The following is a 20,566-nucleotide window of genomic DNA, read 5'->3' on the forward strand; positions in this document are numbered from 1 at the left end:
ACACACACACACACACGCACACACACACACACACACACACACCAACTCATACAACACATTTTACATACATTTGATGGCCAATCAGGGAAAAGAACAACATAAGACAGTTCAATTAAAGCCAGATAAAGATAACCATTAAGCCTCTATAACGCCTTTTATTTGAATATTTAAAAATCTATTAGTTTTATAACGTGAAACTTGGCTTAATTCCCATCTGCAGGAAACTGTTTGTCACTTCATCAGGCTTAAATCACATCCCACCCAGTCCGACGTATTGATCTTGGACACACGACACATGCAGTCCAGTTTTATATCATGTAAATGGCTTGTCAGCTCACTGATCATAGTTCAAGCACGGATGCCTCCCTCTGCCCCTCTCTGTTTGACGTATAGGCCTGTTGACGTTGTAAATTCTTCCTAATGGTGTGTGATGCTGAATGTCCTCTGACAAGTTTACAGAGTCTCCAGGGCCGGACTCTGCGTGTGTGTTGAACCGGCAGTTTAAATGCAAGTCCTGGCAACACAAACTCAAACAGTGAAATGTCACGGTGGACAGATGTTTGGAGGCTTTGATTACTCAGTGCTTCCTTCTGACATCCGTCTGTGTGGATTGGACAAGAGATGGATCGGAGGGTTCATCCATTGTTGTTCCGTGTCACCAATTATAATGCATATCATTATAGGAACAAATAGAAAGAACTTCTCCTTCTGTTTTTGTACTTTTGACTGCCTCTCGAGGCTTCCCCCCCAATTAAAATAATTTAAGGCTTCATGCCCGTGTGCTGCTAATTTCTTTGATGCACTCTATAGACACTATATTAAACTGCTGTACCCGTGGGATAACGGGATTCCCTGAAACTCAGCCAGAGTGGAGACTTCTCTCTCTGTCTTTGCTGTTTAAAAGATAAAAAAAATTCAGAAATATTACCGGACGCTTCACTTTGAGGTTCAATATCTACACAAGTTCATCCAATCAAACTGATGTAGAAACAAAAAAATGTACCACAAAAAACAGGTAGGAAATTGAATTAAATGGGACGTATAAAATGCCTCTAACCAGTCTGTATCACGGTGATCAATAGACAGCTGAGCTAAGCTACGGCGTTAGTAAACTCTCTGCTGGTTCTTTTCTCCGCGGGTGCTTACAAGCAAGTTTTCAAACAAAAGCTAAAGTAGATTCAGGAGTATGTAGAGCACATATAAATAATTTCCTTTTCGTGGCAGAACAGAGGCTGCGAAGCTGACAGGTCGGAAATCAGAAGATATTATTGATTCTAAAAATAGCTCAGAGGCTAATTCTTCTACCATAAAAGGGGCTTGATTGGAGCAGACATTTAAACAACATCTGATGCCATGTGTAGAGGGGAAGCAACACAGCAGTCCCCCTTGCCTCACTAAAAATGATTTATTCACCTTTTTTAAAAAAAAAAAAAAAAGCTGGCTCCTGACAGCATAGACCGTTTGTTCTAATCAAGGCGTTCCTTGCACCGGTTACTAACATTTTGCATTGAGGTTGAAGCGCAGCAGGACTGCAGCAGGGGAAGTCAGACGCAAGCGAAGACGATGGTGAATTCCACTTCTTTCAGCATATTGCAGACGGGGGTATAAACACTGTTGATAAGACTCTATTTGCAATCTTTGAGCTGCTGCAGCACTTTTGTGAGTTTTTATTGAATTGTAGCGTGGGAACTTTTCACACAGAAACACATTTCTGTTCCAGATGCCCATTTATGAACAACTGGCGAGCGGCCTTGTAGTTAAGAGTTGCATACGTTTTAACAGATGGTGTTCTTATCAATGTAATTTTTCATGCAAAAAAAAACACGTTTTTTGCAGATGTCCATTTATGAACAACTGGCGAGCGGCCTTGTAGTGAAGATTTGCACGAGTTTTAACAGATGGCGTTCTTATCGAGGTGAGAGGAGACCGGAGAGAATGCGTGGCAGGACGTCTCTGCAGCTACAAAGCAAAGAGGCGCCCTCTCTGTCTGCGAAATAAGTTGATCTCCCTTCTTCTGTGTGCCGGTCTTTCCTCTTTTTCTTGTGCCTATCTCTGCCTCGCACTCTCAAAAACAGCCGCAGGTTAAAGCTGCTTTAGCTGAAAGCTCAACAAAGAGTTGGAAAGCTCTTTTTTTACAGAGGTGTGTGTGTGTGTGTGTATTCCTGTTCCCTGAAATCTAAACTTGTGCTCCAACCCAGAGTTTCTCTTTTATCTCCATGGAAACGCGGTGCCATCCTCATCCTGTCCTATTCTTCTGAGAATAATCAGCCACCCTTTCATGAAGTTACACCACACCATGTATAGAATCGTTTTTTTTTTTAAAGGCAGTGCCCCTGTCAACATCATGATTATATAAGTCGCAGGTTTTCATCATCCTTCTTTTTCTCAGCTGCTTGCGTCTGTGGGAGTCTATATTTTGGGTCTGTGGCTCCCAGGGTTCCCTGAGGTAAGTGTGGCCATCTCAGCTGTTTAAATCCACATTACTTTCATGCCCTCCGAGAAGCCACTGGTAATTAAAATTGATCCATCTCTCTCCTCCCTAGAGAGGCACCGAGGCGGAGAATACCAACCTGCGCTCCTCGGCACACAGTTCATATTTGATACAGTAAGCAAAAAATGATGAGCAGAAAGAGGAGGAACATTTCCTGAGCGATGCAGTGAAGGTTTATGGTCCGCGTTTGAATTTCTCATTGCTCATTCCTACTCTGTATTTCCTTTCCCCTCACTTTAACTTAATTGCTAAAGAAATCATCCTTGTGTTCACCCAAAATCACCTTCACACAAAACAATTTGCTTTGCCAAATACCTTATGTTGGCAATTAATTGCTTTGGATTCGTATTTACTCATCCAGTAAATGTCACTGACAAAATGTGTGCACAGAAGTTGCAGGGACTAAAGTGGTTGTTGGGTTTATAAAACGCATCGCACTGACATTTAAAGACCAGGGTTCATCTCCCATATATGCTGCAAAGGCAATGAGTGAGTCACTGTTGACTTCTTTTATATTTGACCAAAAATACAATCTTTCCCTCACCTTCAGCAAGCAGCCTAAGCATATATAAATACATTATTAAGAGTTTAGTCGCTAGAGCGGAATAATGTAGGGGAAACCATGCAAAATGTTGTATATGACCAAAGGTTTTGTTCCCCCAAGCAGGTCAATCGGTGGCAAGCAACGCTGGGCCTGAAATTCATCAACTTTGAAAAGGCTTTTGATTCCATTCTCCGAGAAAGCCAGTGGGCGATCATAAAAAGTATGACATCCTGGAGAAAAGAAAATACTCTATGAAGACTGTGAGTTGTTTGACCTAAAAAAAAATGGTGTCAAACCAGGATGCATCATGTCAGGATTCCTGTTCCTGGTTGTTATGCATTAGTTAATGAGAAGAACGGTATTGTAGGTGGAAGCTCACATCAAAACTTAACAACCGTGACATTGCAGATTACGTAGCATTACTCTCCTCCACCAAGTAGGAGATTCAAGATGAAAAGACAAGAGAAGAGAAAGAGGCCAGATGAGTGGGACTCGAGATCAACATAGAAAAGAAAAAGGTTTACGATGAACGGACAAGACATTGAAAAAGTAGAAGGAGGAGCTGAAGAACACACTCTCAAACACCAGGGGTGGATTTATCAGATTACAGAAGACCTGGAACTCCAAAAACACGAGACATACAAGTGTCTCCGAACAATCCATCCAAATTCAATGGCAAGACCAGCACTGATGATTTACTGGAAGGAGCCAGCATGAGGCTGCTGAGTGAGGAAGTGTTGGCTTGGATAAAAACAACAACTGCAACATAGCAATGACCGAGATGCCAGAAGACAAGAAGAAGGCAGGCTGGAAGTCACGGAACGGAGTACAGATCATATCTGCTGAGTAGGAGAGGTGAAGGCCTTATGCTCTGCGAATCATGAAAAAAGAGTTAACAAAAGGATAAGTCTTTAGGAAAGTCTAAAGTTTACTCATTTTACTTCACAGTTTTTAACACGTGTCTTTTTTTTAGAAAAGCGGATGCCACACACTATTAAGAATTCAGTGTATCTGAAGGTTAGTGTGCATTTTTGGTTGAATTTAGATGTAATGATTTGGGTTGAGACCTGTTTAGTTTAATGAGTAAACAAACCTTGGAGAAGACATATCTTGTGAGGGAGTAACGATCATAGATCATCATGCCTACAAATGTACAGCGAATCTAAATTCTAGCCTTTTGCACGCCGTTTCCTGTGTAATGCTGATACACTTTTCACTCTACACTTTCCAAGGAGTTATGCAAGTGATGTCAAGGACGAGTAAACAGCTCTTCCTCAGAAGACCGCAGGTTGCAGCAGCAGAAAGGGGCTCACTCTGCTCAGCTATCGCTCTCCAGAACCCGGAGAGAATAAACACATTTGAGCCGAGTGCACACGTGTGGTTCGTAAGTAGCTCTGGATGCTCACCAATGCTGACCCCGATGAAAGAGCATCTTTGACTGCAGTAATCTGTCATTGCCGTTATCTTTTGCTTACATAACAATAAATTACCCCCCCATACTTTTCTAGAAAGTCTGATGTATGATGGACCAGGTCATTAAGACTTTATCATTTATTGTCCTTTATATAGGCTGTGATTTTGTTTGTTGCAGTAACCTCGCTTTTATCATCAGAACACAAATGAAAGTGCTTGCCCTTGACATCTCAATACATTTCAAAACACAATCCATATGCCCCCCCTTCCCCCTTTATCTGTCACCCTCAGCTGTACCTTTGTCACAGCGGAATGGCTCGCTAAATTGAAAGTCTGGTGCGTTCAAAGCTACTCAAAAGGAAAAGGGCCGTGTTTTATATTCAGTTAACATTAATCGCTTTTTTCAAGGCTTTCCCAGTCGACAGTAAAATAACTTAAGGTTAATGAATAATAAAAGAGCAGCCTTTAACCAAAGGAATGCTCTGGCGTACCTTCGCACATTCAAGTGCAACAGAGTGCATCACTTTACATCTTCAACAGACAGCTGCCAAGATAGAGCTGATTTCACCGGTTTATTCAAACACGCTGCCACGGTGGAGAATCAAACGCTAGCCTTTGTAGCCGAGCCGTAGCTTTCTAAGGACTCTTGCACGTAAGCTACCATCTTAACCACCTAGCTCCTACATTTGCACCACGTAGCTCTTTGGCTCGAAAGACAGAACAGACCAATCATATTATCTTCACAACTATATTTATGATCAAGTCGGCTCTTGTTCTATCACACAGGCTCGTGGCGGTTGTGGAAAATTCAATTACTTCTCCTCTCGTATGATTCCAGAGCGTCCAGCTGTACTTCGCTCAGAGGAGCTGTCAATCACAGCATTCAAACATGACATCTCAACCCCTATTTATAGCATCAAATAACTAATTAAAACAAAATCTATATCAGTAGAATGAGCGCTGGAACAAACATCAGCTTGATGAGAATGACTTTTGAGCAGGGGCCCATGTCCCATCCGCTAATATGGACCCTGACCTACACTCCAGCCAGCCACCAGGGGGCGATTGAGATGTTACAGAAAGAAGGAGTTTTCGTTTTACGTAAACATTGCCGCATGCTCTGCTAGCGTAGGCGGCATCGTCTCCGTCTCTCTCCAAGTAGCCGATGACAGACGGAGCTCATTAGCATTTAAAGGTGCAGACACAGAAACAGCCTGTTCTCAGGAGAGCTCATTTGAGCAACTTTTAGACAGCTGTAATTCAGGACCACGGATGGGTTTGGGGCAATGCATATTGAAAACAGTGTTGTTGGACCTCTGACAGCTGTGTGAAATTGATGAAAAACAGTATAATATGGGATCTTTAAGATGAACAATTTGTGTTTTTTTTCATTTTGGCTGATTTATAGCTAATCTTGTTTACTTATGGTCTACTTTCCATTGTCTCATCTCTTGAACACAGGCGCCTCTGATGTTACTGTTAAACTGTCGTCCAAGAAAAACAACACCAGTCGTTTCAGTGAGAGTCCCAGCTACTGTAGTAGCTACAAGGAAGTCAGGTGACATTACAACAGATTGGGAGGAACTATTGATGTATTTTTCTGTTTAAAATATGGAGGACTTGCAGTGCAGAGATCCAAACAAGAAATGAGTGTGCTGCAGTTATCATAACTCATGCACAGACAAAACAGCTGACTCCTTTATTTCTTGTTGTCAAAATTATTTTAATAAAAAAAAGTTGTGCCAGTTCGGTATCCAACACATCAGTGATTAGTCATCAAAGCTGCTGAATACAAGACAATTAGAGGAACTTACTGCACTTCCCTAATGTTTGGAGACGTCGTAGAGGACCGTCATGTTGAAACGTTAGTGAATTGATAATTTTTTTTGGCATCAATGCTATGAGTCTGTGACTATCTCTCTTTCACACATGGAGACTTATGAGTGACAGCTATTTTAAATGGTTGAAATTGATGCCGCAGGGACCGGCACATCCTGGCTTTTAGCTGTCAGTCTTTATGATGTATTCACTTTTTCCACATTTATTTCTAATTTCAAGAACTGTGCCAGAGTTATATTTGCCCGATCCACCACTGGAAACACTTTCGACAATGCCGATGTTTGGTTACTTGTGGGAAACGTTCACCAAACGTATCTCTCTGGTGGCACATATCTCTGCTCATGTCCTGAGCTTGTGTGTGGGTTGCTTTCATATCAGCCTAGCAGCATCAGCATTCAAGCGATTCAGCGCGGCAGGCTGCAGGAGCAATGAAATCATCCCAACTATATGATAAGCATCAGTAAGACCTTCTTACCTTTTCAGTTTTGTGTTGCAATTCAGAGTATTAGACCTTTGTAACCACACCAACAAATTGCTGTACAGTAAAAAGCAGCATTTGCTTATATTTCTTGTTCATAATATCTTTAAAAATCCTGCAGAGACTTCGAAGGCATTTTCATCTTTTGTCTAATACTACAGTAAAGTGACTCTGTCTGTGCAGGGTTTTGCCCAAGGACACTTTGAATTGACAAACACATTATATCAAATCCCTATTAGAGCCAATATACAGAGCATCCTTACTTCTTCTTTCTGTCATCAATTTCAATTCATCATGTGCTGCCCACACAAGGGAATAGCCACTGAGGGACGACTAAACAATACACCACAGAAATCACTGAGGGGCGGTTAATGAAGCCATATGTATAGGGAACGCATGCGTCTTGCTGCATTAAACACGCTTGAATCAGGCTGCCTCAATGCACTCTAAAGAGGGGTTTTTCAAGGACAGTATAGGGATATTTCAGAAGCATGAAATTCTGTTTAACTGTATGATTTATTCCTTCTATTTAATAGACAAGCTGTGATTAAAGTGCAAATAATGAAGCCCAGTGGTTTGATTCCCGTCCTTAAGTGCATTTCCAACAATTAACAATGCAGCATATCGGCTAAATATTTGTTTGTATTATACAAAAATGTTACCGGATTCATGTGTTGCTTCTCTTTCACTATCACATTTTTATGGTATTTTGCTCAAACAATACCTCTGCAGGTTTCATGTCTACTTTCTATTGCTGTTGATTTCCTCCAAAATCCCAAACACATGCAAATCTGTGGGACTGGAGGCTTTAACGCAACTGATATGATCCCTTGAATTGAGCAATTTCAAAATCCTTTCCTTCCATTCAACAGATTTAAGATTCACAGTAAAAACGCAAAATTATAAAGTAAGACTTTTTTTCCGTCCGGCTCTGGAATTCATCTGGATTTCTCTAATGGCCAGCAATCCGAGGCATCCGAAGAACAAGTACACACATGCAATGATCATCATGTGAGAACAAATTATCATCTTAGTGAATTATCTTGTGTGCACATGATAATTAACGGTCGTGACCATTTAAAAAGAAACATCTTATAAAAGGACTTGAGGGTTTCTGTAGTACAATTAAAATAATGACTTGCAGAACACAAACGTGAACCAAGAATTTGCAAATTTCTTAAAGAGCATTTCAAACGGTTGTTTCCTTAATTGTATAATTTCTAAGCATGTGTTTAAACAGAATGTAAACACAAGGGGAGAAATAACTGGCACCACGCCTGTTGCTAAGGCGACTGCTGCCCCTCGAGATGCAGCTCAGCGTGCTGCTGTGTGTGTACGTTTAGCTGCGAGGGTGCGCCCGTACGTATGCTTCAAACATCAGTGTGTGTGTGGGAAAGAGTTGCTGATAGATCTTCTTACTCCACGCACGGAGGCCGCTGTGCCCCGAGGCAGCTGGTGGAGAGTCAGGTGTTGCCCCCTCCTCGACCCCCTCGATCAAGGAGGGCGACCAGATGGGGGAGTCTAAAGGTTGCAATGCTATGGAACGATGTCCTCGAGCTATTACATGAACATAGAGATGACAAAGAGTGAGGGTGTTGACATGTCTCAAGGGAAAGTGATGTATTTATTTATTTATAGGGCTATACCGTATGTTGGCCTCTCTGTGCTTCGTGCGACTTGTCACCTTCTTCCATCTGGTGTTTAAACATTCTTAACAGATATCTTTCTATTTTCCAGTGACTGGGCATTGATTTACTCCAACCACACAGCCCCGGAGGCTACACAGTGCATCCATTTACCACACAAAGCCGGAGATTGAAGTGAACTGTGTCGGCCACTCTTGATTTGGCTCCGTCGATCACGAGGTTTGTCGTGTTATGCTGGAAATAGAGTAGTGTCGACTAGAATGAGGTGGAGTAGTAACAGTGGTTAAGGTCTGGACACTAAGATACTTTCTGAGGAAAGATCATCTAGTGTGGTGTGATTTAGAGGGACTCCTGACCAGCTCATATTTTGTTTTGCTTATATCTTTAGCTTTTCAAGCCACTTTCATTACTCTGCTTACGCTCAACAAGAGGACATACATCAGTTTACATTACTAAAGGTCCTTAGCTGCACATGATTACATTAACAGATCCTCCGAGCGGCTTACAACCCAAACATTCATTCAGACTTTATTCCCCTCCCTGGGAGACGGACAAACTGGTGCAGATGGAGAGAACACGATACAGAACTGTACTGTAGACGGAGTCGTTCAGGAGGAGAGGAATGTCAGAGACTGATCTTCCATAATGTGGATGCAACGTCAGATTTCAGAATAAGACGTTTCCGAGCAGATCAGATCAAGCAACAGCGTTTTATTCCTCTATGAGGTCAGGACTGATAACAACGAGCTAAGTGTTTTCATTGGACGTAAATCGATGGTGAGGATTTGCCATGAACGATTACATTAAAGCCTGTTTAGCAGCTGCCTTCTTCTCACTCAATACTGGACCAGTTTCACCTTGTTGTCCACATTAGTCCACAAAAACGTTTTACGTATTACATTAGTGTTAATGCATTTGAGTGGAATTATCGATTTTCTTATTAATATGATGGAAGATTCAGTTAGTGTTGCAAAATAACAGCCAAAAATGTGCTACTTAATATGTTGTGTCCATTTCAGTTTTATTCTTGTTCACTTTTACTTAAAAAAAGAAGTTGAATCAGTACTATTTCGTCTTTTTTTCCCTCCCACTCTGTACTTTTCTAGATGTTGTTGTGCAGTTTAACAAGGACGCATGTGGACTCTGCTGACAAGTGAAATTCCCTCCTTGATAACAAGTACAAGTTTAAAATGACCCCACTCCCCCATCACTGGCACTGCCGCAACAGGGTTAATTAACAAATCCACTCGCACTCACTTGCAATCACGTACTAAGATATTTTGGAGACGTTGTGTTTACATATTCTTCTTTTTGTGTCTCTACAATAGGAATGGGATCAATAAACACCGTTTCCCTCTAATTTTGTTTTTTTAAAAATATATATTTATCTTGTTCTATTCACTCGAAAATTGCAACCAACAAAGAAGAAAGGAGAAGAAGCGTCAATAGAAAAGTTTTCTTCTTCTTCTTCATGGTCTTGCTTATCACTTTGTCTGCGTTTCCCTCAGCCTTTACCAGCATGAAGATGTTCTGGTGCTCTGGAGTAATTTGATTGCAGATGCGATTGTGATCCGTCCACCATGCACACAAGACAACTCCAGACACGCTCGCACTAATGCCCTGGGAGGCTAATGGTAATTACCCTTATCGACCGCTCCAGAGGTATCAGAGTCATGGGTTATCAGGCGAGGGATCCAATCACAATGCAAATAGGTAAGTTGAGCAGACCGATGGAAGTCCTGTTTCATGTTCTAGCCCCCCCCGACCCCACAAGGAATCCAATTATTAGCTCAAACTGCATTGATTGTGTCCTCCCCTAATAGGGTGTTAGACAAACCCACAGAGAAAACAGCCACTGTCGACCTCAAAATAATAAGAGGAGTAAGCAGGAGTAACATTTCTTTGTCACCTAATCAAACAGACATTCTGTATCTCCGATGCCTCACTGAACCTGCATCTTTGATGAGAGTTCAACATTTGAACCAGTTGTGCAATTACACCTAGTGACGACTCCGACATACGCCGAGCGTCCGCAATAAATCAAAGGCAGCACATGGCACACGGACAAGAACAACAACAAAAAAAAAGCACAAATGAGTGAGGTTTTGTGTGTGCGGCCCGTGGTGGGTCGTAAGCAGAGATAAGGAACCACATCAAACACGCAACCACATGAATGAGGAAAACCTTGCTTCGGTTTGCTGGATATAAAATCACCTTCATGTTCCTCTTCAAGTCTGCCATGTATGCATCTGTGTCAAGAAATACAGTAAAGGACTGGATGGGAGATGCATTTAGGGTCGGGAGATGTCCACATAGCAGGTCAGATATTAGAATATTTCAATCAAATCCAAAGCACAAATCTTCCTACGTGGGGCAATGAAGTTCAACTGTGGCCTCGCGTTACTGACAGACTTAATGTCGAGTTTCCCCTCTCACAGTATCGGTATGAATTATGCAGCAGAGACCGCAGCCCCGATTGAGTGGAAAAACAAGTAAAAACAACTTTGCATCCGCAGGTCTGCACTTAAGGTGCGAGTCTGACTGCATATGGAAAACTAATCATTAAAAATAAACCATAATCCATTTCTTTGTGTCTGGGGAATACGTTTGTCACCGCTTGTCAGCCGTCCTCCACTTTGATATTGTAATTACTGTAAAGCTTTGTAGTCTTTGCTCTGTTAGGGGAACATTTCTGTGTCTCACATTCACGCCTTTATTCTGAAAACCACTGGTAGCACTTGGTGTGAGCACAATGTCCAAACTATTTTTTTTTTATTAAATGCAACAGGATACGACGATAAGGACGGAGGGGAAATTGTAGTGACATACAACCTGCATTTGTAATTCATGACTTATTTATTTTTAATGGAGAACAAAGGGAAATATTGAAGCACAAACCTTTTTTTGTGATGTAATCTTTAAATGATTCATGTCTGCAACACAAGTCTATATTTCAAACTTTTATGAGAAAGTACTGAAGGTTAAGTGCCTTGCTTGACAGCACTTCAACGATAATTGCTGAAGGGTGGGGGGTAGGGGTTAGGGGGACTGAACAATGTGCACAATTTGTGGTTACATAGGAGCAGATGATAAAAATGACACTCAATTGCAAATCAAGACGGATAACTGAACAGAGGCCTTAAATGACCGACAGTATGTGGGAGCAGAAGCCCTTTACTAACCATTTTGGTCACACGTAACTCATTTTCAGCTTAAGTGCTGCAGCATGAACACAGCAAGTGCATCGTTACAAAACCCTCTTTTTCATTTCTCACAGTTATGAATACTTTCCCTCCAGAGTCAAGGTTGAAGAGTACAGGGAACCAGCTGAGAGGATAAGCATGTCCTGCTGCTTTTACTCCTTTATCTCACACCTCTCCCATCGAACCGCTGCACATCTCTGCAGAGTCGCTGAGCAGTTAGGGGCCATCAAAATAACCAGGTTCCTTGCCTTTTCTCTTACCCGATAGGCGGCTGGTGTTACCGTGTAATTACTGCGGGTGGGTACAAAACGAGAGCAAACGTGGAATTTAGCACCTTGGGAGGAGAGAGCTTTCTAAAGCCTATCAAAGGACACAATCACCATGGAAATGACCAGTCTGAGAACAACATATCATTGTGCTGTAATTATAGGTGTAGAAACATGCACGCCATAATTTATCTGTCACTGTGTTTCCTCTTCAGAGGGGCTCTACGTGTGTGAGATAAACATGAAATAACATGATTTAATGATTAGGAATTGTGAAGGACCAATCACAAACTGCTTTGCATGAAACATGACAAAGAGAAAAGACATAATGTCATACCATTGAATCAGATGTGTTATAACAGTAATCACATAGCCATATTAAATCATGAAGCATAGTCTTCAAAAGCTTTATAGCCAACTGGACTTTGCTTTAGGTTTTTGAAGACGTTCTGCCTCTCATCCAAGTGGCTCCTTCCATTCTAACTAGTGGGGAGCTTTGTTTTAAAAAAAAACTCCCCACTTGTCAGTTTACATGACCTGCATGGCTGAGAATCTCCACAGCCATGAAGCATTGTATCCTTTGGTTTGTGTAATTGCTGCAGCAATTAGGGAACAACCTTTCTTCTTCAGTTACTGAGGAAACAATCGCCAGACAAGGGCAGCACAATGTACAAGTGTTTGGCTTCAAATGGAACACATCATGCAACACCATCAGGACCAGCAAGGTTATCCTGAGTTGCAGGTTGATCTTGCAGCATTGGTTTGAGAAAATAAGTTTCACGCGTAGCGGTCAAATCTGAAAGTCAGTAATTAGTATCCTGAGTATCCTCTTTCATCGCCCCTAACCATTACATCAGTTTCGTCCCTATTTATTTCCAGGACATGATCCATCCCGTCAATGACGTCAGTGAGGATATTTGTGAAGGACTCAACAGGGAGAAAATAAACAGGTCTGACAGACGTATACAGAAGGGTATCGTCTGCATAGCAATGAGAACTGATGCCATGATTGCAGATGATAGGTTCATTGAAACATGGAGTACTTTATGCTATTTTTTTACTAAGGCTAATGGCCTTGGCGAATACGACAATGTTTCTACTCTCATTTGAAGAGGGTAGTATAATTCTGACATTTTCATCATGTGGTTCACCCTTTTTGCCATCCCTATTTATTTCCAGAACATGATGAAAATCACTGATGTAGCCTTGCATTTTATAAGTAAACATATGAAAGTAGAATGTCCCTTCATGGGTTTCACTGGTTATCAAAGAAATCAAAAGCACCAATAGGGGCACTGAGGCTTACCTTTTATTACATCGGGCAACGCTACATGTTGAATCTTACACTGGTCGTCCTTTTATACGTGCAGATACAAACTGACTGAAGGTGATTACAGGGACACACCGTGCTTAGATTATTAACCAGTTCAAATAGAAAACCAACTATAATTATGACACATTTTCAGGAAATGATCATGGCCGCTAATTTTTTTTTTTTAATAACAAATCGTAATATTTCATCTATCCTGACACCAACAAGCCTGTCATGATGACCACCGATTTTATGAAAATGAAAGTGATTGAAAGTGATTTCATTATTGTTCCCCTTAGGCTGAAGTGGAACTTTCAGCAGCATTATACCATCAGGTTAATGGACTTGCCTTCAAGGAATGAGGGGAAAGGGTGAAGAGAGGACAAACGGAAATCTGTGAAAAGACAGCAGCTGAGCGAGGTCACACTAAATGTCTTCAAGGCTTTTATTGCTTCGGCTTTAAGAGGGAATGAGAACTCTTAAGCCCCCGGGGGCTTAGCCAGTGAATGTCATAGCATTTACACAACCATCTTTTATATACCGCCACATACCCTTTAGGGACCAGATTGTGAACAATCTGGTCCCCGAAGGGCAAGATACAGTATAAATTCAGTCCAAGAAACAGCAAAGTGAAAAGAGGAGATACAGTAGAGGAAATGTGATAAAAGACCTGTTGCCGAGTCTAACTTAATATATAATCCAATCTGTTCCATCCGCTGTAAACACATTTCTATTTCTATTATCATTGATATGCATTCTATCACTTCATCTGTCACATCAGCATGTGGTGCTGTACTTGTTACCCCGGTGGACTGAAGGCGTTAGTGCTCGCTGTGCTCATTGATCCATATGGGAGCTGGTCAAGTTAAATGGAGTCCAATGGACTAAGTGAGTAACATAATGGGTTTCAGCAGGTGGAATATGTTAAACATATCAGGGTAATTGGCCTGTGTCCGCATGAGGTCGAGCTTATTACAGTGGGATGTACAATGTATTATTTGTACTAAAAGGAAGGAATGTAGCCATTTTATCAGCAGTAAGAAGGAGATATGGAGAGAAGCAATCAGCTGAGAAGGAAATTAAGTCGGTGGTCATCTTATCTTCTGGTTTAATTAAAATGACCTCAGAACAGAAAAAAAGGTGGTTTGATGTTGGAACGTGGACGTAATTATATATCTCAGTACACCAAAAATACTCTTTTTAGATAGATGCATGTGCATGTACATCTTAAGCAAGATTCATGTCATACATAGACACATATAGGGAGGGAGAATGAGAGAAAGCTCACAGCTTTGTTAGAAGTGTTAAGGCAGAAAGCTTTTAAACCAAGGCATTGAATAAAACACCGCAGGGAATCTGTGCCAGAGACAACAAACAACCAAGAAAATAAAAAGGCCACAGAAAGAAAAGCAGCATCAGGGTATGTTAAAACAAAAAGGATTTGAATAGTGATACGTTATTGATTCTCTCCGAGACATCAACTAAAATGAACAGTGGGGAGCCGTTTCACTGTGACTTTGTGTTTCGAATCCAACACAAGCAGGCAATTTTTTTTTAAATCAGGGAAAAGTGATTTAGACCGACTGTGATACTGTTTAATTGTTTCCAGGAATCAGAACCACCAGTCCACTAAGTAGACGGATGTGAATCTCACTGGGGTTTGACAGCAGAGCATTCGACCGCCATGTAAAGTGAATGCTGCTCAGCTCCATATTAACTCATAGTTTCCATCGAAAAATGATATCCTCATTATGATAGGTTTGTTTGTGACTGCTCCTGCAGAATCTACGCGCACGTCTTTTAGTTCTTGGCTTGTACCATTTTCTAGTGAGATGTGAAAATTGAATACTTTATTTCAGAAGCTCTCAAAGAAGCTGTTATGGATCATGCTTTTTGTGGTTGCCTTCATCTACTGGAGAATACTGTGGTATTAGACACTCTGCCGGCTCTGCAGCATTTTCTTTTTTTATGACAACTTCAAGACTTGATCCTTAGTTTGCACAACTCGGCATATTCAAACACTGAATTCTAACAATCTGCCAAACCCCAGTACTGCAACTTGGCATCTGCTTTATGAAAAGACTGTTTTGACACACCTATTCTTTGAAATTATTTGTTGACACTATTTTCCACTATATTCCCTTATTTTAGACATCTGTTTGATCACATTTCATTTAAAGGTCATCAGTTTATTTCCACATCAGACATGAGTGTGGATATTAATGCCTTGTGATGAGACCACTCTGTCATTTTGCAGGCACTAAAGTCTCTCACATTTTAGATTAAGATTCACTATTTAGTAGCCTGTCACAGTTTGTTATAAAGTACAGTCTTCTTTCAGAATTAATAATCAATTGCTCAGCCGGTGGAGGACATGGTGGAGGGAGTGAGCTTCATATTGGTGATATAATAGGTTCGCCTTGCCGTCTTCCTAAGCTCTCCTTTGTTAAACAGCACAAACTGCGACCAGTTCACAAAGTCATTTATCCAGCGATTCTTCACTTAAGTGTCATCCATCATTTTGTCTGCATTTATTTATTTTTTTACTTCTACTTTGTATGATCAATATTCTGGTAGCTCCTCATTTATCATCCTGAGGCACTCATGCAAGTGCTCAGATAATAAAGCCATCAAATCATCGTTTCCTTCCTGTAGCTTCCGATGTTTTCTATTTGGTTTTATAAAAACAACAGGAAGCTACGAAGTAAAATGTTATATTACTTTTATTTGTATTGCTACAAAAATTACATTTTAAAATACTTGAACGTAAAGCACATTTCTAATTAAAAATCAATGTTTATGTGTTTTTTTTTATTCCCAATGTGCTATAAAATCCTGTATCGTCCCATCCCTAGTATTAAAGCCTCCTGGACTTCACAGCTCTCAGCTTGATGTTTCACAATAACGTCTTGTTCCTACACATTTAAAATGTGCTTCACTTTGATAAAACCATGAATATATAATTTATTTTACATTCAAATGTTATGATGGTAAAATAGTTAAAACACACAATTATCACAGAGGATTTGGGTGTATTAATAAAACATAGTAAAGCCAGTAAAAGTGCCAACAGCCATATACCACAAACTAGGTTGAGATATTATAGCATATAATGATTATAACTTTACTGGAATGCAGTTCTCTATAGGAGACGTGGTAACGTGCTATGCCAATATCTGGGAACACAGTAATTGTTTTTCTCTCTAAATTTGAATCCATCTTTTCATGCACCAAAGACCAGCTGGTTGTTGATTGTATGGTTGAACTATAAAAGCAAAGAGGATATATGATACAACTGCAGTGTAGGGAGATTTTTAATTGGTATTTCCATGGATGTTTCTTTGTTGAAAAACAAAAAGGCTTATTGATGGTATTAGCTACTTGCTGGACACACTTGATCTCCCCTACATTGTTTTCTAACATCATTATGGCATAGCAGATGACCGGCTGTGTGTAACTTGAGCCCAATCATTTGGAAAACATCCCCTTGCCATCCGGCCGCATCATCCTCCAACTCAGCACCACCCAGGCCTATCGCTCGAAACAGCGTGAGATCGTTGTTATCATTGCATTTTACAAGAGATCATTAACTTCTGGTGCCTTTGTGTGACAGTGCATTAGTGGTGAGACACCCACAAAAAAATAACATCTCTCCTCCTGTGCTAATCGCATCACGCTGTCACGCTGTCCTTTCTCGTGAATAGATCGCCTCCAGTCCAGCAGCAACCTTTGACACCGCATTCAAAAAACTGTCTAATCAGATCATGAGATATTTTCATAAGATATGTTCCAGTAGCATTATAACACTCCCCTGAGCCAAAACAGTTTAACATCATCCCCTATGGCTGTAATTGCTTTTTGAAAAGAGCCATAATTTGAGATATATGCACTGGGGAGGAAGCCCCCCCCCCCTTGAATGGACAGACTCGGCTAAGCTAATCTGAAAGTACATGCAGTGTGTTGTCAGGAGCTGCCACTGGATTTAATTGGTTTACTCCCTGCACAAATGAAAATGAACCTTTGTGGTCTGTGAGGATGATTACATAGGAGTGTGTTGTTTTGATTACACTGTGATTTTTTGTGAGCACTGATTGATAATGACTTTATCATTATTCAGCCTCGGTGGCTCTATGACGGTGTTCTTATGCATACAATAACAATATTAGTTTAGCTTATTAGCACACAAATTAGCAGAAAACAAGTACAGCTGAGGGTAATCTTATTTCTTTTGCAAGAATTTGGTCATAAACTGACTATTGGACAAAATCAGTTTGTGACCTGATGGTGGTACATGAACAATTAGGGTTATCATAAACACCTGTACAAAATGTCATAGGTTTTAATATTGCTATCCGTTGGCGTTGTTTTCCACTTGTATTTCCATCGCTCCTCTGGAAATGGCAACAGTAACACGTGTATGATGAATGATGAAAAAGCATGTTTGAACTGTTCCATTAAAAAGGTTAAGAGCCACTGTTGGAGGGTGTGTACATTATCTCATGTTGATCAATAGAAATATCAAATTATTTGTTTTTTTTCACCATTCAATGCCCGTTTCATCCACAATTGCGTCACAAGTAGTTGATGTATTGATTGCAAGTGTCAAAAGGACTGCAGCTTATATTGCCGACGGCGCCCGCTGTGGCATCGCGTTGGCAAGGTGACCTTTAATAGTCTTTTTATTAAACGTCAACGGAGCTCAGCGGAAGACTGATGTTATTTGCCGTTTCACTCGAGATGGAATGGAGCTTTTGAAACGTCCTGTGCTAAATTCAGCCGGTGACATTTCAGACACCCGGGAAATCCATCATTTCATGTGGCTGCCTCCATAACAATATGGCCAAACAAATTATTGCTGGGTCTAAAAGGGTGAGTTAATGTAGATGACCCAATATGGAGAAATATGCATCAGCAGGTGCACATTACAAAAGGGAAAATAACATCAATCTAGGAGGAGGAAAGGTTATAGTTTTCTTTCGTCTGAAGCGAGCAGATTTATTATTGGAAGTGAGCAGGTGGGAGCTGTATTAATCATGTTTATCTGTGAAGTCCCTAATTAAGGTGAAGAATGAAATATCGCACCCTGTAAGGTTGTTGTATGCCACCACTTGACCACATCAAGGATGATTTACTTCACTCAGATATGCTGGCTTTAATCTGAATACGTTTCAAACAGCTTTCATTGCTGCGCGACAGAATGGTGATGACTGATAGTGTCGATAATCATCCGACTGAATGACGCCTCTCACAGGCGAGTGTGCTGAGATAAATGACATTCAAACACTTTGGACAAATGTCAGTGCAATCGAGCCAGTTCAGGTATTTGGAACCAGCATAACCAGAGAGAGAGAGTATGGAAATATCTGCAGTAACACTAAGAGCATTGCTTTTGTGGGTGTGTGCATCTTTCCTGCAGTAACAACAGCTTTGACAATATAATTGTCAGCCAGGTAGTAATGGTTCACCATGTGTTGAATCAGATATGGCCCAGGGATCTCTGGAGTGCCCTTGCCTTTTTAGATGAGGAGATGAGACGGGGAAACCCTGGAGCTTAACTGCCTAATGTGTCATCAACACCTTTAGCTAGTCAAAACACATTACTTAATCAGCCTGACAAACTACTGAGTCACTGGATACATAACAAATTCCAGTGGGTGATTTGGTTTCACAGCACAGAACCTCTGCACAGCCTTCAACCTACACTCTCTTGTTCATGGGAACTAATTATTCTCCACTCTGTAATGCCGCCTTTAATTTCACATATCAGGAAAACTTTTTTTTAAATACCCTTTATTGTAAACACCTTGAACCAACAATTCATCCATATGTTAATCTATTCTTGGATAAGATCAGCGACCTGCATTGTCTCTAATAATTCAATCCAAAGAGGTACACATTAAAATGTGCTTCCTCTGCACAAAGCTGTGTGTAAATGTTTACCAAGACCAACACTGTTTAACTTCCTCTTTATGGGGCATCACAGGGCATATATGCCAGCATCACACTTCCAAATTACCTTTTCTTTAATGGAGAAAAAATAACATGTAGATTTGCACTATATATTCGGAATAATCAATCTAAAAACAGGTTTGTCGATTATTGTTGGTATATATCAGGTCATATGCACATACAGCCTCAGGGACCTGGTGAATACATACTCTATGTAAGTTATGGTTCCAAGTCAGCCTCCGTGTGTTTAAAATGTCAATGTGTGCAGCTGTGAGAGTAAATTACATTTTCTAGACTTTTCTTCCAGTTGACCTTTTCACAAAGCAGTACATTTTCCCATGATAAGAACTGGATAATCACTGATGTTACCTTAGCGATACATCTGGGTGATTAAATCACAAAAATATTTCTTCATAGTGCATGACCTCAGAATACTGAGATATCATACTGTATATAATAAAGGTGTATCTCCTTTATGGTCAAATTCCCAAATTGTATCCATTCTATCACACAAATGTATTCTGTCCATTTTATTATGAGTTTGCAATACTATCCCTCACTTCCTCTCCTATTGTCTTCCATCTCCTGGGGTGGCCCAGAATATAAAAAGGGAAATTATTAATTCTCAGACATTGAGCCGGAACTTATCTCCATGGTTACTAGTTGTGCTACGGATAAAGTCAATAGCTGGCTGGCGTCTAATCTCTAAACTGTCTTAATTGTGTGATCCCTCCCTTTCTGTCTGCCCCTCTCAGCCTCCAACCACCATAGTGCAGGGTGCAGTGGGTAGGAGTGCTCGCTGCGGTAGATTATGGCAGCCATTGTGGTATTGATCCAGGTCTGTCACATCTATGGTGTAACCGTGCATATCGGTTTTATGATGACTTATTACATTGTGGAGATGGGAGCGAGTCTTTCAATAAAAAGGGATTAAGGCTGGTCAATGAGCTTCGTTCACAATCTACAGTGGCCTTCGTGGCTCTACGTCAGACTGCAATATCCATTAACCTCTACCCAAATTCTCACACACACACGCACGCACACACACACACACACACACACACACACACACACACACACACACACACACACACACACACACACACACACACACACACACACACACACACACACACACACACACACACACACACACACACACACACACACACACACACACAACCTGTGGTTTCTCTCAAGTGGTTATCTGTCTCCCCACAGAGCACACTGCATATAGAAGCACATTATATCAGACCGCTCATTATGCCTGCAACATCTTCTTTTGTGTATTGGAGAAAAGGACAAAAAACAATGAAGTCAGCCACTGTGACGACGTGAACAAAACATGGTTGACAAAAGCAAGGAGGCCTCGGGGCATAGGGAGTCTCTTAAGACCTCAAGCTGTGTAAATTGTTACAGAAACTG

At 40.9% G+C, this 20,566-nt stretch overlaps 1 protein-coding gene across 1 annotated transcript in view; it reads right to left on the reverse strand.

The window, feature by feature from the left end:
* Window positions 1–19,722, reverse strand: part of LOC311025246 (periostin-like) — a 60,874-nt gene extending 41,152 nt beyond the window's left edge. The window contains exon 1 of the mRNA XM_084028079.1: window positions 19,702–19,722. The gene's annotated coding sequence lies outside the window, so the exon portion shown is untranslated. The remainder of the gene's footprint in view (window positions 1–19,701) is intronic.
* Between the last annotated feature and the right edge of the window lie 844 nt (window positions 19,723–20,566).

The sequence above is a fragment of the Eutrigla gurnardus genome (genome assembly GCF_963514095.1).
Source record: "Eutrigla gurnardus genome assembly, chromosome: 15".
In the NCBI taxonomy this organism is placed as follows: domain Eukaryota; kingdom Metazoa; phylum Chordata; class Actinopteri; order Perciformes; family Triglidae; genus Eutrigla; species Eutrigla gurnardus.